General features: G+C 52.5%; 1 pseudogene; it reads left to right on the top strand.

The window, feature by feature from the left end:
• Window positions 1-499: 499 nt before the first annotated feature.
• Window positions 500-4011, top strand: LOC106694766 (annotated as a pseudogene).
• Window positions 4012-14724: the final 10713 nt, after the last annotated feature.

The raw sequence follows: 14724 nt of genomic DNA on the forward strand, positions 1-14724 counted from the left end.
AAAGAATGACCTTTTTTAGAGAAGATTCCTGCTTAGGTTCCAGTGACCCACCATAAACAGCTTTTAGTTAAAAAGTTTTACCTTCAGAACATCCTTTGTGATAACTTTCGGTCTCTGAGTTTAAAAGACCACCACCCAGGCCTTCCCTGACCTAATCACAGGTTAGCGAGTGGCCACTTTTTGTGTGGTCGCAATCTCCTTCGATCACTCATGCCCCACTTCTTGCCACCAATCATGTCCCTCCTCTGTCCCACCACAGGAGGAAAAACCATCAACCCTGAGTAGGAAAAGGACCGGTAGGGTGCCAGCAGCTGCAGCTTCCTCACGAACTGTGGGCCTGGCCAGCACGTCCACGGTGCTCAAAACACAGGTCCCCCAGAACCTATTTGCCACCTGGGAGTTGGACTGCTCCAGCCCCAGCTGCGTGCCCAGGTGGTGTAGTCTCACTTTAAAGAAACTAGTGATCGTCAAGAAGCTGGCCAAGGACCTCAACTCCGTGGTAATTTCCGTGAAGATGCGGGACTCCAAGGGCATCCTGAGGTCCCAAGAGATTGTGCTGCCCCGCGGTAGACCAGTGCAGACCAACCTGGCGCTCACCTTCTCCCTGCAGTACAACCACTTCCTCAAGGGAGAAGGGAACAAGCTACTGATCATGCTGGAGCAGAGGAAGTGCTCTAAGAACAGAAATGTCCTGGGCTACGAGACACTGGCCACTGGTGCCATCCATATGGCTGACGTCATGCAGCGAAACCCCAAGTGTGGCCAGATGGTGAGCCTCTGCCGCAGCATCAAGGAACCCTCCACTACTGTGGCGGAGATCTGGATCTCCTCCCTGTGCAGTCAGCCCATCAAACACAAGGACAGTGCCATGCAGGTCAGCCCTAAGGCCAAGTCGGCAGGTAACTACGAGGGGCAGGATGAGTGCTCCTTTTCTGAGCTGCAGCCCAGCTGCAGGGGAAAGCACAGACAGGACCTGCACAAGGATGACTTGGAGAAGGGGAAGCCAAAGAAGCAGCGGCAATCAATACGAGGGAACTTGAAACAGAAAGTCCTGGCGCTGTTTCACAGGTCCAAAGGGTCAGAGAGGGACCTTCGGTCTGACATGAGGGGGAAACGCAGGAAAAGTGACCCATACATGGAGGAGGATGAGAGCGTCCTCAGCATCCCCAGGCCCAAGCTCAGGCCATACTTCGATGGCCTGTCAGACTCCAGTTTGCAAACAGAGATGTGGGGCAGCCCCAGTGACAGGACCCAAACAGAGCCTCTGAGTCTGCCCCACACGCCTGAGAATTCCTGGGCCCGGGGAGGCAAGCAGCCAAGTGAGAGGGACAATGAATTTGTGGCCCACAGCACACCCACCAGCAAGGTGGACAAGATCCAGATCTCCTCCCTGTCCAGGCCACCCATCCACCATGAGGACAGCGCCAGGCAAGCCAGTCCCAAGGCTGAGTCCTCGGACAACTACACTGAGTGCAAGTGTGAGAGCTTCTTCTCGCAGCTGGAGGCCAGCTACCATACCGCTGACCAGGAGGAGGATGACGTTGATGAGGGGAATCTCATATTCACAAGGAGCACCCTGACCAGGCAACAGAACTACCACCAGAAAGTCCTGTTATGGCTGCACACAGTCCAAGTGTCGGAGGAGGTCCTGGACCCTGAGCAGGACCATGGGGAGCATGTCCCGGAGGTGGAGGAGGACCTGGACCTCCTGTATGACATGCTGCAGAACCCCAGTGACAGTGGCCCAGACACTGAGGACGATGGCAGTGTCCTCAGCACCCTCAAACCTAGGCTCAGGCCATACTTTGAAGGCCTGTTTAGCGGCCCAGACGTGAAGGACAATCACAGTGTCCTCAGCAGCACCAATCCCAACCTCAGGCCACACATGGAAGGCCTGTCAGACTCCAGCTTGCAGATGGAGATGTGGGGCCTCCACAGCGCCAGGATCCAAAAGGAGCCTCTGAATTTGGCCCTCCTGCCTGAGAATACGAGGGCCCCGGGAGGCAAGCAGCCAAGCCACAGTGACTCCAAACTTGTGGCCTACAGCACACCCACCACTAAGATTCGAATGGCCTCCCTGTCTCGCCAGCCTATCGATGATGAGGCCGCTGACATGCAGGCCAGCACCAAGGCCCAAACCTCGCATAACGACTTCGCCGGCACATCTGAGAGCTCCTTCTTGGAGCAGGCGGCCAGCTACAATGCCGTCCACAGGCAGTCCCAGGAGGACAAAGGGAATCTGATAGTAAGAAGGAGGGGCATGACCAGGCAAGAGAATTACCACCAGAAAGCCGTGGCATCTATGCTCATGGCCCAAGTGTCGGAGAAGGTCGTATCCTCAGAACAGGCCCTTGTGAGGCATGTCCCCAAAGTGGAGAAGGCTCTGGACCGTCGGTGTGACATTGTGGTGAGCTCTAGTGACAGTAGCCTCGACGTGGAGGAGGATATCAGTGTCCCCAGCACCCCAAAGCCCAAACTCAGGCGATACTTTGACAGCATGTCAAGTGATAGTGGCTCTGACTCAATGGCCCACAGAATTCGCTCCCCTGGGAAGCAGCTGGCACAGCTGGAGGACAACCGGGAGGCAGGGTCCTCCGCGCAGCATTGGTTCACCAAGAAGCTGCCATCCATAGCGCGCTTCACCAAGTCTCTAGTCATGCCCTCCAGCAGGTCCAAGAGGAAGCAGGCTGGCCGCCGGGGCTGCGACACAGCCCTGAATGAGTGGGTCAACAGACTGGACAACGAGAGCCCAGACCCACAGAGCCAGCGGGAGATCCCCAGGAAGCCCGTGTGTGACCAGCTCCACAACATCCTCATTTCCCAGGACAAGATGCCCGAGAACATCATCCTGGTCAACACCTGCGACTGGCAGGGCCAGTTACTTTCGGACATCCTGCAGGGGCACACGCTGCCCGTGGTGTGCACTTGCTCCACAGATGACGTCCAGGAGGCCTTCAGCATCATCGTGTCACAGATGCAGAGATACTGCAACTGCAATTCCCAGGCCCTGACGCCCTTGAAGATGGCGGTGGCAGGGGCACAGCCCTACTTCAACGCTGTGCTGCGGGTCTTTGTGGAGCAGCTGTCCCAGCAGCCACCCCAATGGCTAGAATACATGCGCTTCCTGGTCATCCGCTGGGTTCCCACCCCTTGGCCAGCTACCTGGGCTCCATGGATTGCCGCTACAACAACCTCTTCCAGGACCTGTACTGGCGGGACATGTTCAACAACCTGGAGTCCCAGAACACCTTGCAGGACACACAGGACGTTGTGTTGAGAATCTCTGAGTACGTTGCGGGGGCCAACTGTGTCTACCTGCTGCCCATCGCAGAGGCCATGCTCATGTCGAAGCAGCAGCGCCCCAATGAGAAGTCCTCACAGAAGCTCATCCCCTTTGTGGGGGCAGTGAAGGTTGGAAGAGTGGAACCATCTGCAGCCATGTTAGGAGACTCAGATGATGTGGTCCCCTCATGCTCCAGTGAGCTTCTGTCCCCTACCGGGAAGGCCTCACCCAACACACTCTCCCCCCCGTCAATGAGTGGGGGCCTGTCCTCCACCAGCCAGAGTGTCCATGCAGAGATGATGGAGCTGCAGGTCGATTACTGGACAGCAGCCCAGCCAATAGATACGAAGAGAGTAGCAGAGAAAAAACACCTACCTACCACCAAAAACACACTCAAGTGCTTCTTCCAGTCTGTCCAGGTCAGCAGGCTGCCCCGCAGCGGTGAGGGCACAGCAACACCTGCCATGGCCATGAAAGTGGTCACCAAGGAGAGGAAAAAGAAGGCGCCCATGAAAACCAAGGACGAGGATGTGGAGTGCAAAAGCCAGTGCATCCAGGGCATTGGTCGCCTGGTTTGCAAGGCCAAGCACCAGCAGAGTATGCTGCCGGTCGTCATCGATGGCGTGGAGTGGAATGACGTGGCGTTTTTCCAGTTGGCAGCCCAGTGGTCCTCCCACGTCAAGCATTTCCCCATCTGCACCTTCGCACACAACAATCCCACCTTCTAGCCCTGCCCCTCCCCCTGCCCTTCACTCTGCCTTGGCCAAGCCCAGAAGGACCCAGCTGCTTTTCTGTGAACAGTCGGTTTACTATAGACACAGACCCAGGAAACCCATAAAGAAACCCTTTTGAGTTCCAATGTGCTCACAGCCTGGAACCGAAGGGGGTTGCCCCTCACTGGGAGCTCCTCAATGATCTGTTCAGTAACCACAACGCTCTGGCGGGTGGGAGTCAGGAGGGCAGTGTTGAGCTGGAGCATCATGGAAGATGTGTTTTGGCCTCAGGATGCCCAACATTCTCAGTGAGAAGGGTTCTGGCCTTAAAGACCTGCCCTTCCTGGAAGCCAGGACTCTGCTTCCCTGGGAGACAGCTCCAACCTGTGCTCAGACTCAGAGCTCGGCAGACAGAGGTCAAGGGCTAGCCTCTGATTGCAGCATTCTGAGCACAACATGGAGGCCAGTCAGCCCAGCCAACTGCGAAACAGCTGCCAACCAGCCAACTGGTCCAGCACCACCTACTCAGGGTTACCAGTGAACTTCAGCCTCACAGGCAGAAAGAAAAAAGACCTGTATGGTGCACACTCGCCAGACAAAGTGGTCGATTACCTGAGAAGGGAACCCACCTTCGTTCCTGTCTGTTACTACAGAACATTTGCTACCACCCAACAGCTGTGGGACCAATTATTTACCAGGTGAGCCCCTCCCCCTCCAGAGCACATGGCCACCAGGCCACCTGTTGGCTGTTTGCCTTCAGGTCACTAAAACTCCCTGAGTGTTTGTTCCTCTGAAACCTTGGTGAACCCGGGAGCAGGCACCTAGGGTTCTTGTAGCGACTTGCTGGGGTCCTCCCTGGTAAGTGTTCTCTGGGAGCCTAGACAGTGGAGAGGTCTGCTGGAGGGGCGATGATTGAACCAAGTGGTCATTTTCTCTCCCTGTTGAAGAAGCCACTGCCAAATTTGTGATTGTCTTTGGGGCCTTAGGTTTAGCTCTTTTCTAATATTACAAAGAGATTGGCGATACTATTAGGGGTCTCTGTCCCAGGTGAATCCAGACTAGAGATGCCAGGGGTGAGCAGTGGGGCCCAGGGTCACCCAGCAATCTGAGATGGGGCTGGTTTGGGCTCATTCAATCAGCGCATATATTAGAAGCTCTGCCAGGTACAGAAATGTTTCTAGGCACTGACCATAAGCCAGTGCTCAGAGCAGACACCAAGCCTGCACTCCAGAGCTTCCTTCTGGTCGGGAGCGATTCAGTCACACTAGGCTGCACAGGCTCGTAGTGTCCACAGGACACCTGATGTGACGTCCTCCTGGCCTCCTCTACCTATGGCTGCATCTTCGCGTATTGTGAAGAGGATGGTAGACCTCTGTTCAGCAGAAAACGTGAGTCAGTTTCGGATCAGATCCATGAGGGGAGTATGGGGACTGTGAATTCAAGATGCTGGCAAAACCCTGGATCCCACTCATGGTGGCATTTCTGCAAGAGGGCAGAGGTCTGATGGCTTCCCTTAGAAAAAAGGACACGAGTCAGAGAGCTGTGCAAGTGGATATGGATGGTGTGGGCAAGTGGGGAGGTCAGTGGACAGAGAGCCCCTCAGACAATTCATAGCCTTCCGCTCCTAATCCCACCCAGTCTGCACCCCTATCCCGGCACCTTGCTCCCTAATCTGGTAGAACCTCCTCAGTGGCAGCTTGGTGTACCCCGCCCTGTGGGAGTTGAGTTTCAGTGGGAGGCAAAGAACCACACAGGACAGCTAGTGAATTAGGCAGCATGTAGGTGCAGGAGCCAAAGTTGGAGGTGATAGGAAGGCCCTGGGGTTCGTTTGTTTGTTCATTGGTCAGTATTCCTGAAGCACCTACTCTGTGCCAATGAGTGACATGAACAGGGTGGACACCAGCCCTCTCAGTTCTAATGGGAGGGAACGGGGACACTGAGAGAGCATGTCAGGTTCCCCTGAAGAAGGGCACAGGTGGTTAACTCATTGATCCAGAGCTGTCAGGTGGGAGGGCTTTCTGCCAACCATTCCTGGGTGACCAGGCTCATCTCTGCCAGGACTGCCAGACTGAAGGTGGACGAGGAGGAGGTCTGGCTTCTGGATGAGCAGGAGGAGCAGGCGCAGAACCCCAGGCTCTCTGAGTGGTGCAATGGGAGGGCCGTGTGGAAGGGAAAGGCAGGCCTCACATTCTGCTGCTCACCTATCTCTCTCCCCAGGGCCATTTCCTGCATGCTGAGCATCTGGCTGGACCAGCACCTCCAGAATTTCCCAGCCTGATGATGCTGTTGGCTGCCATAGAACTCAACTTGCAGTCTCCTACCTGCCAAACCAGGCCCAGTGCCTCCATTCACAGCGGGAGCACCTGAGCCCACTGAGGCCGAGACAAGAGGAGGAGGAGGCCTCCGGGGGTGGTGTGGGTGAGTGTGCCTTTGGAAGGCACACAAAAAAGGCAGTGAGGGTGGTAACATGTCCTCTTCTTGCATCTACAGAACCAGCTCCAGAGCAACAGCAGGAAAACCCTCAAGAGGCACCGCCACCCTAGTGGCCTCTCCAGAGCCAGAGCCGGATCCAGACCCAGCTTTCACTGAACTTCAAGAGGCAGAAGAACCACCTGCAGCATTTGAGCAACTTACCCCAGCTTCTGCGCGGCCTGTGGTGCCAGATCCCGGGCCAGAGCGCGTGTCAGCAGCCATGGCAGAGAGGGCACCTCCCTACCCCGTTTAGATGCAGTGTTAAAAGTTTTCTGTTCATGTTACATATGTTTATAATTTTACTATATTTTTATGATATTTAATAACATACAGTGTACCAGGGAGAAAATATACTGAAATACTCCTAAACATAAACTTAATTTAGAGTCTATAAAATTTAACCCTAAAAACCCTCAAAGCTTTGAGCAAGTCTGTTTTTCTGGACCCTGACCCACCCAGGGAGAACTGTCCTCCCCTACTCCACCTGCCCTTCCTGGAGCCAGGCCTCTGCTTCCCAGGGAGCTGGCTCCACCCTGTGCCAGGACGCAGAGCTGACCTCCCATTGGGGGCATCCTAAACCTAACATGGAGGCCTGTCAGCTCACCCCTGGGCCTCCATGTTGTCCCCAACATCACTCACTCAGGCTTCCAAATAAGCTTGACCCTCACAGGGCGAAAAAAATTAAAAATAAAAATGGACATGTAAGGTGCAGACCTCCCAGGAACAGTTAATGGAAAAACTGGTCAAATACTTGGTGCCCAGCTTCCTGGGCAGAGTCCCCACCTTGGTCCGCACCCACCCTTCTGTGTTAATACAGAACTTTTGGGACTAACCAACGTGTGTGGGACCAACCATGTACCAGGTGAGCCCCTGCCCCTCCACAGCACAGTGGTCACTCAGCCACCTGCTTGCTGTGAGTCTCCAGATCACTGCACCTCCCTGAGTGTTTGTTTCTCTGAACATGGGGAGAGCCTAGGCCCAGCTTCATAGGGTTATTGTAGGGACTTGGGGTGGCGGGAGTGGGGTTCCTCCTGGGAAAAGGCCCGCTGGGAGCCTGGACTCTGGAGAGGTGTGCTGGAGGAGCTGTGTTGTTCCAATTGGCCATTTTCTCTTCTTTTAAAGAAACTTCTGCCTTATTTGTGATTCTCCTCAGGCCTTAGGCTAAGCTATTTTCTCTTTTGATAAAGATGTTGGAGATTCCATTAGGGGTCCCTGTCCTGGGTGAATCCAGATTAGATATTCCAGGGGTGAGCAGGGGGACCCCGGGCTCACCCAGCTATCTGAGATGGGGATGGTTTGGGCTCATTCATTCAGCAAAGGCCCTGACCTCAGGACTGCACTCCAGTACTTCCTTCTAGTCAGGAGTGATTCAGTCACACGATGCTGCACAGGCAGGTAGCATCCACAGCACAGCCGATATGACTTCTTCCTCAAAGTATCTCTGATCTACATGTATTGTGAAGCAGAAAGTGGATCTCTGGACCAGCAAAAAAATGAATGGGCTTTGGATCAGAGCCTTAAGGGGAGTATGGGGATTGTGACTTGGAGAAGCTGGCAACAGCCTGGAACCCATGCCTTGTGAGATTTCTAGAAGAGGGCAGAGGTGTGAGGGCTTCTGCTAGAAAAAAAGGAGGGAGTCAGCTGTGCATGTGGATTTGGGTGGTGTGGTTTGGTGGGGAGGGCATGTGGCTGCACACACAGAGAAGAGCTCGCAGAGGCTGGGCTTAGGCAGGAGCACAGAGGCGCTCAGGTCAGTGCCCAGTGGCCTGCAGTCTGGAGGTTGTCCTGGGGTGGGGCCTTGAATTGGGACTTCAGTGATGGAGATGGGAGGTTTCTTCCTTGGAAGGCACACAAAAGGCAGTCATGGTGGTAACATGTTCTCTTCCTGGATCTACAGAAGCAGCTCCAGAGCAAGATGAAGAATCACCTGAAGAGGAAACACCAACTCTGGTGCCCTCTCCTGAGCCAGAGCAGGCTCCAGGCACAGCTGTCACTGAGCTCCCAGATGTGGACCCACCTGCAGCTTGTGAGCAACTCACCTCAGCTCCTTTGGAACCTGTGGTCTTAGTTCCTGGGCCACAGCGTTTGTCAGCTGCCACGAAGAGAGGTCTCCCTGCCCTCCTTTATATGAAGTTTAAAAATATTTGTGTTCATCATATATATGTTTATAACTTTATGTATTTTTCACACTATTCAGTAACATACAGTCAATTAAAGAAAATGTAATGAAATACTCAAACATGAATTTAATTTAGGTTTTATAAAATTTAACTCTACAATCCTTCAGAGCCTTGAGCAAGTCTGTTTCTTCTGGGCCTGCGCTGTGTTACTATGAGTCATAGGTTGGGAATAATTAGTCTCTCAGGAGCCATCTGCTCTAAGAATGTGACGTGACCTTCTTGAGGCCCAGGACAATGGGACTTTTGGGGAAATTGACTGATGATCATTGGGGCAGGGACCCTTGATGTCATGGCTGCCCTGGGAACCCACATTTTGTTTGACTTCATCTCCCACCAGCACGTGGACAAAGCATGGCCTTAAGCGCCCCCTGGCGTCCACGTTGCAGAATGCTGTAGGGTTTAAGCAGCAGCAAGCTGTTTCTGAACCCTGACTGCCACCTGCACCTGGACAGAAACTCCACCCTGCTCCATGTGCACTGAACAGCTTTCTGAGCATCTCCTCTGTTGGCCCACAGCACTGAAGAGGGTACAGAGAACGTCCCATGGCCCGGGTCCACACTCATCTCCTCCACTGGCACCGCCTTCAAATCTCTGGGGTCAGAGCCTCTCTCTGCCCTCAGACCCTAGGCTCTGGTTCAGCTGGGCTTTTTCCTGAGGGAATGTGCTGGGCTGCATATCTGGCGCTTTGGCCAGGCGGGGCACACCATGCTCTCTGTTCCTAGAACACATAGATAGGAATGTGGTGACGTTTTGACCAGGGCATGCCATGCTCTCTGTTCCTAGGACACATAGATAGGAAGGTGGTCACTGTACTGATGCTGTACTGTGTCAGGAACAAATTGTGTAAACAAGGCTTTGTAACTAACTTTGTGGTTTTTGCAAATAAAAACGCTCTAGCTCCTGTAGTTGGCACTGCAGTTCAGCCTCTGGTTCAGCGGGGTGCTGTAACTGTAGTCGCTGGCCAGCTTAATAAAGTCTCCTAAATCTTTTTTTTAATATATTTCATCGATTTTTTACAGAGAGGAAGGGAGAGGAATAGAGTTAGAAACATCGATGAGAGAGAAACATCGATCAGCTGCCTCCTGCACACCTCCCACTGGGGATGTGCCCACAACCAAGGTACATGCCCTTGACCGGAATCGAATCTGGGACCCTTCAGTCTGCAGGCTGACGCTCTATCCTCTGAGCCAAACCGGTTAGGACAAGGCTCCTAAATCTTGATCTGAGTCCCTGGTGGTCGTCTCCGCGGGTCGCCCCATTACACAATGTCTCCAAATGGTATGCCCGGCTTGGTTTGAAATACATGAAAAATAACGTAGATGGTTGTATGGAAGAGGGTGACAGAGGCATGATAAAGCATGAATAGCAGCGTGAGTGGTGAAATCTAAGCAGTGGCTGATGTGTGTTCGGTGGCTGTTTGAAAATTTTATTATGAATTGGGAGTGGCGGGGGGCAAGACTAAGGATCAGTTACCATTCTCCCCCCTCCCTGCCTCCCCCCACCCCCAGTCTACAAGCTCCGTGGTTAAGCGCAGTGGCTTTTTCTTTTTTTTCTTTTAATTTTTTATAACATTCTTTTTTAATATATTCTTTATTGATTAAGATATTACATATGTGTCCTTATCCCCACATTACCCCTCCTGCTCATGCCCTCAGCCCCCCCCCCGCCCCCGTTGTCCGTGTTCATTGGTTAGGCCTATATGCTTGCATATAAATCCTTTGGTTGATCTTTCCCCCTTACCCCCACCCAACCCTACCTTCCCTCCAAGGTCCGACAGTTCATCAATGCTTCTCCATCTCTAGATCTGTCCTTGTTCATCAGTTTATGTTGTTCATTATATTCCACAAATGAGTGAGATCATGTGGTATTTATCCTTCTCTGAATGGTTTATTTCACTTAGCATAATGCTCTCCAGTTCCATCCATGCTGTGGCAAATGGTAAGAGTTCCTTTTTCTTCTTCCACTTCTTAAAGAATATCTTTCAGCATTTCATATAATGTTGGTTTGGTGGTGATGAACTCCTTTAGCTTTTTCTTATCTGTGAAGCTCTTTATCTGACCTTCAATTCTGAATGATAGCTTTGCTGGATAAAGTAATCTTGGTTGTAGGTTCTTGCTATTCATCACTTTGAATATTTCTTGCCACTCTCTTCTGGCCTGCATGGTTTCTATTGAGAAATCAGCTGACAGTCGTATGGGTACTCCCTTGTAGGTAACGGACTGTTTTCTCTTGCTGCTTTTAAGATTCTCTCTTTGTCTTTTGCTCTTGGCATTTTAATTATGATGTGTCTTGGTGTGGTCCTCTTTGGATTCCTTTTGTTTGGGGTTCTCTGTGCTTCCTGGACTTGTAAGTCTATTTCTTTTACCAGGTAGGGGAAGTTGTCTGTCATTATTTCTTCAAATAGGTTTTCAATATCTTGCCCTCTCTCTTCTTCTGGCACCCCTATAATTCTGATGTTGGTACGCTTGAAGTTGTCCCAGAGCTCCTTACACTATCTTCGTATTTTTGGATTCTTTTTTCTTTTTGCTTTTCCGGTTGGGTATTTTTTGTTTCTTCATATTTCAAATCTTTGACTTGATTCTTGGGATCCTCTTGTCTGCTGTTGGATCTCTGTATATTATTCTTTATTTCAGTCAGTGTATGCTTAATTTCTAGTTGGTCTTTTTTCATATCCTCCAGGGTCTCACTAAATTTATCAGCAGTTTTGAGAAAATTCTTGAAAAACCTTAAAAGTGTGGTTTTGAACTCTATATCCAGTTGTTTGCTTTCCTCCATTTCTGTCATTTCTGACCTGTTTCTTTGTCTCTGCATTTTTTATGCTTCCCTGTATTGGTAGAGTGGCTTTGTGTGCTAGGTGTCCTATGGGACCCAGTGGCTCAGCCTCCCCAGTTACCTGAGGTGGACACTCTTGGTGCACCCCCTTGTGGGCTTTGTGCGCAGTCTTGTTGTAGTTAAGCCTTGATTGTTGTAGGTATCACTGGGAGGAATTGACCTCCAGGCCAATTGGCAGTGAGAATCAGCTGTGTCTGCAGTGGGAGAACTTCTGTGCTGAAGACACCCTTCTGGGGCAAGACTTGCTTCAGTGGGGCTTTGGTGCTCACTGAGTCTGCCCCCTGAGTGTGTCCCTTATGGATCTGAGGAGTTGTTGTCTGGCTGGTCCCACTCTGACCACTGGGTACACTGGCTCTTGGATCTAAGAAGGTGCTAATTTAGCCTCTGCCTGAGGCTACCCAGCAGGAGCTATGAAGAGATCTGCAGATTCCCCTTCCTTTTTGGGGGTTTGGAGGTGCCCAGATGAGGCCCAGCTGTGAAGCAATGCAAGCTTCTGTGGGGCCTTGGACCTTCTCTTGGAAGTTCTGGGTCTGTCTGGCCCAGTCGCAATTTGTTAGGTAATTTTCAGGTTGCAAAGGGCCAGGGCATTCATATGCAAAAGCCTATGCTGCAGCCTGGGTGGGACATGGTCTCAGGGAATCAACAGTGCGGGGCAAGCAGCTATGGCTGTTCCTCAACCCTGCCCTAAGGGGCCCTGCATCTCAGTGTCCCGATAATTGCTGCCAGCACCTCTAAGGGAAAGCCGCCCTCAAGTTCCAAGTTCTGCCTGCTGCCAGACAGTCCAGTTTCTCCCCGTATGAGTCCTGGGTCCCCAGAGACTTCCCGGAACCAGAGTTCTGAGCAGTCAAGAGCTTGTGACTCCCTCCCGATTCAAAAAGACAGCCGCGTCCTCAGGTGCCAGCCCCTTTCCGCGTGCGCGCTCCAGCCTCTGCACTTTACTTCCGCAGCTCCTCTGAGTCTCAGTGTGCTTTTATCTTTCCTTCTAGTTGTAGAATTTCCACTCAGCCAGGCTTCCTGTAGTTCTGGATGATGTCCGTTTTGTCTTTTCGTTGTATTTTTGAAGTTGTTGTGGGAGGCAGCAATTTCCGGTGTTTACCTATGCCGCCATCTTGGTTTCTCCCGCAGTGGCTTTTTCTTCCTTCAACTCGGTGCTTAGCATTTGGTAGCCTGAAAAATAAGCTCTGAAAGTCCTGAGGACGCACCTGCTTCGAAGTCCAGCGTTCTCCTGCTGCGGCGCCATTGAGCCTTCTAGCGGCAAAGGCACGCATCGCACACGCTGAGCCCTGTTTCACTGGGACCCTAAAACCTGGACCAGGAGATCCCAGGAGCCACCCAGAAGGGCCGCATCAAGGATGTGAGGGGAGTCTGGGAGGGCGCTGAGACCTAGAAGACCCACCGGCTCCCGACTGGTGCCACCTGAGCGCACCTACTAAGTGAGGGGCCGGCTACCCTTCCACTGAGGAGAGTATTCCAATCAGGTGAAGAGTGGGCTGCCTCCTCACCTCTCTCCCTGCCTCTGGGCAAGTCTGTGAGGGACCAGAATCCTTCAGGCTAGACTCTGGGTCAATTATCAGTGAGAGCATAGCAGAGATCCCTAGGTTCTCCAGTCTGAGGTCTGGGCAGCAGCCACAGAGGAGGGTGAGGGCGACAGGGGAGGTGGGCTGGAGGTGGAGAGGGGCGGGTAAGCTCTTTTGGGCTGAATTGTGTCCCCTCAAAACTCATATGGCAAAGCCCTAACTCCCAGAGCCTCGGAATGTGGCTGTATTTGGAGAGGGTGCTCTAAAGAGGTGGTTAAGTTAAAAGGAGGCCGTTAGGCTAGGCCAGTGGTTGGCAAACTGCGGCCCCTCGAGTGTGGCTCTTCCACAAAATACCACGTGCGGGCGCGCACGTACAGTGCAATTGAAACTTCATGGCACCACTCAAGGGGCCAAAGAGCCTCATGTGGCTGGCGAGCCGCAGTTTGCCGACCATTGGGCTAGGCTCTACTCACTATGACTGCTGTCCTTCTAGGAAAAAGAAATGAGGACACACAGAGAGACCCCAGGGTGACTCCAGGGTGCACAGAGGACAAGCCTAGTGAGGACACAGTGAGGCAGGGTGGCAAGAAGCGAGGAAGATTCCTTGGCAAGTGGATGGGGGAAACTGGGACAGAGAGCTGAACAAACTGGCCGAGCAATTTGCAGCAGATGCAAGAGTGAGGCCTCAGTTGTATTTCAGCTCCAGGCCCAGAAAAGCGGCAAAACCAGGTGGGTGATGTCAGGACCAGCTGCAATGACCAAAGGCCCCCTACCCTGGTGCTGACCGATCAGCAGAGACCATGACCCTGAAAGGCACACCTGGAAAGCTGATGGGTAGTCTGCTGAAATCCTCCCCTAAGATTCCCACCTGCAAAGAGGTAAAGCCCCAAGACAAAGGGCCCAGGACCCAGCACCCAGACTCCCTCTTGGGTGCACCCTTGCACCTGTCGCTGCTCCCTCTTCTCCCCCCTTTACCGCCCCCACCCCGCTCCTTCCCCCAAAGGCATGCATCTCCTAAACTATAAGGGACCCCAAGACTTGTAACCAGGAGAGCAATGGGCAATGGTAACTCATCCTAGCTAAGCCCCACACCTGCCTCCAAGGCCCCCTTTTCTCCAGCTTCCCCAAGAGCCAGCGCAGCCCCACCTGGGCTCATTTTTGCCTCTAACATTTTTAGAGAACAAAGCAGCCCAGCCCAGGCGCTCCTGCTGCTTCTTGTGTGCTAAGCCCTTCCTTGCTTTACTGTTCCAGGATTTAATAAACATACCCTCATAGTCACCTGGACTCCTGCTATTAAGTCTTTCCTGCACGAAGTCAAACACCCACACCCTACCTGCTGACCAGAGGCAGACCATTCAGGGCCAGTCCCCTGTCCGGCAACAACAGGAAGAGGGCTGCCGTCTGCAAGGCGAGGAGAGAGGCCTTAGGAGCAACCAGCCCTTCTGACACCTTGAGCTCAGACTTCCAGCCTCCTGAAGTGTGAGAAAATAAATGTTTGTTGTTTAAGATGTTTAGTACCCAGTTGGTGGTATTATGTTATGGCAGCCTGGGCAAACTCGTATTAGGCATATCCTCCCAGCGGTTCTCAACCTGTGGGTCACGACCCCTGAAAATACATCCTGCATATCAGATATTTACATTACGATTCATAACAGTAGCAAAATTACAGTGATGAAGTAGCAACGAAAATAATTTTATGGTTGGGGGTCACCACAACATGAGGAACT

Source organism: Myotis lucifugus, unplaced genomic scaffold, assembly GCF_000147115.1.
Source record: "Myotis lucifugus unplaced genomic scaffold, Myoluc2.0 scaffold_623, whole genome shotgun sequence".
Classification (NCBI taxonomy): domain Eukaryota; kingdom Metazoa; phylum Chordata; class Mammalia; order Chiroptera; family Vespertilionidae; genus Myotis; species Myotis lucifugus.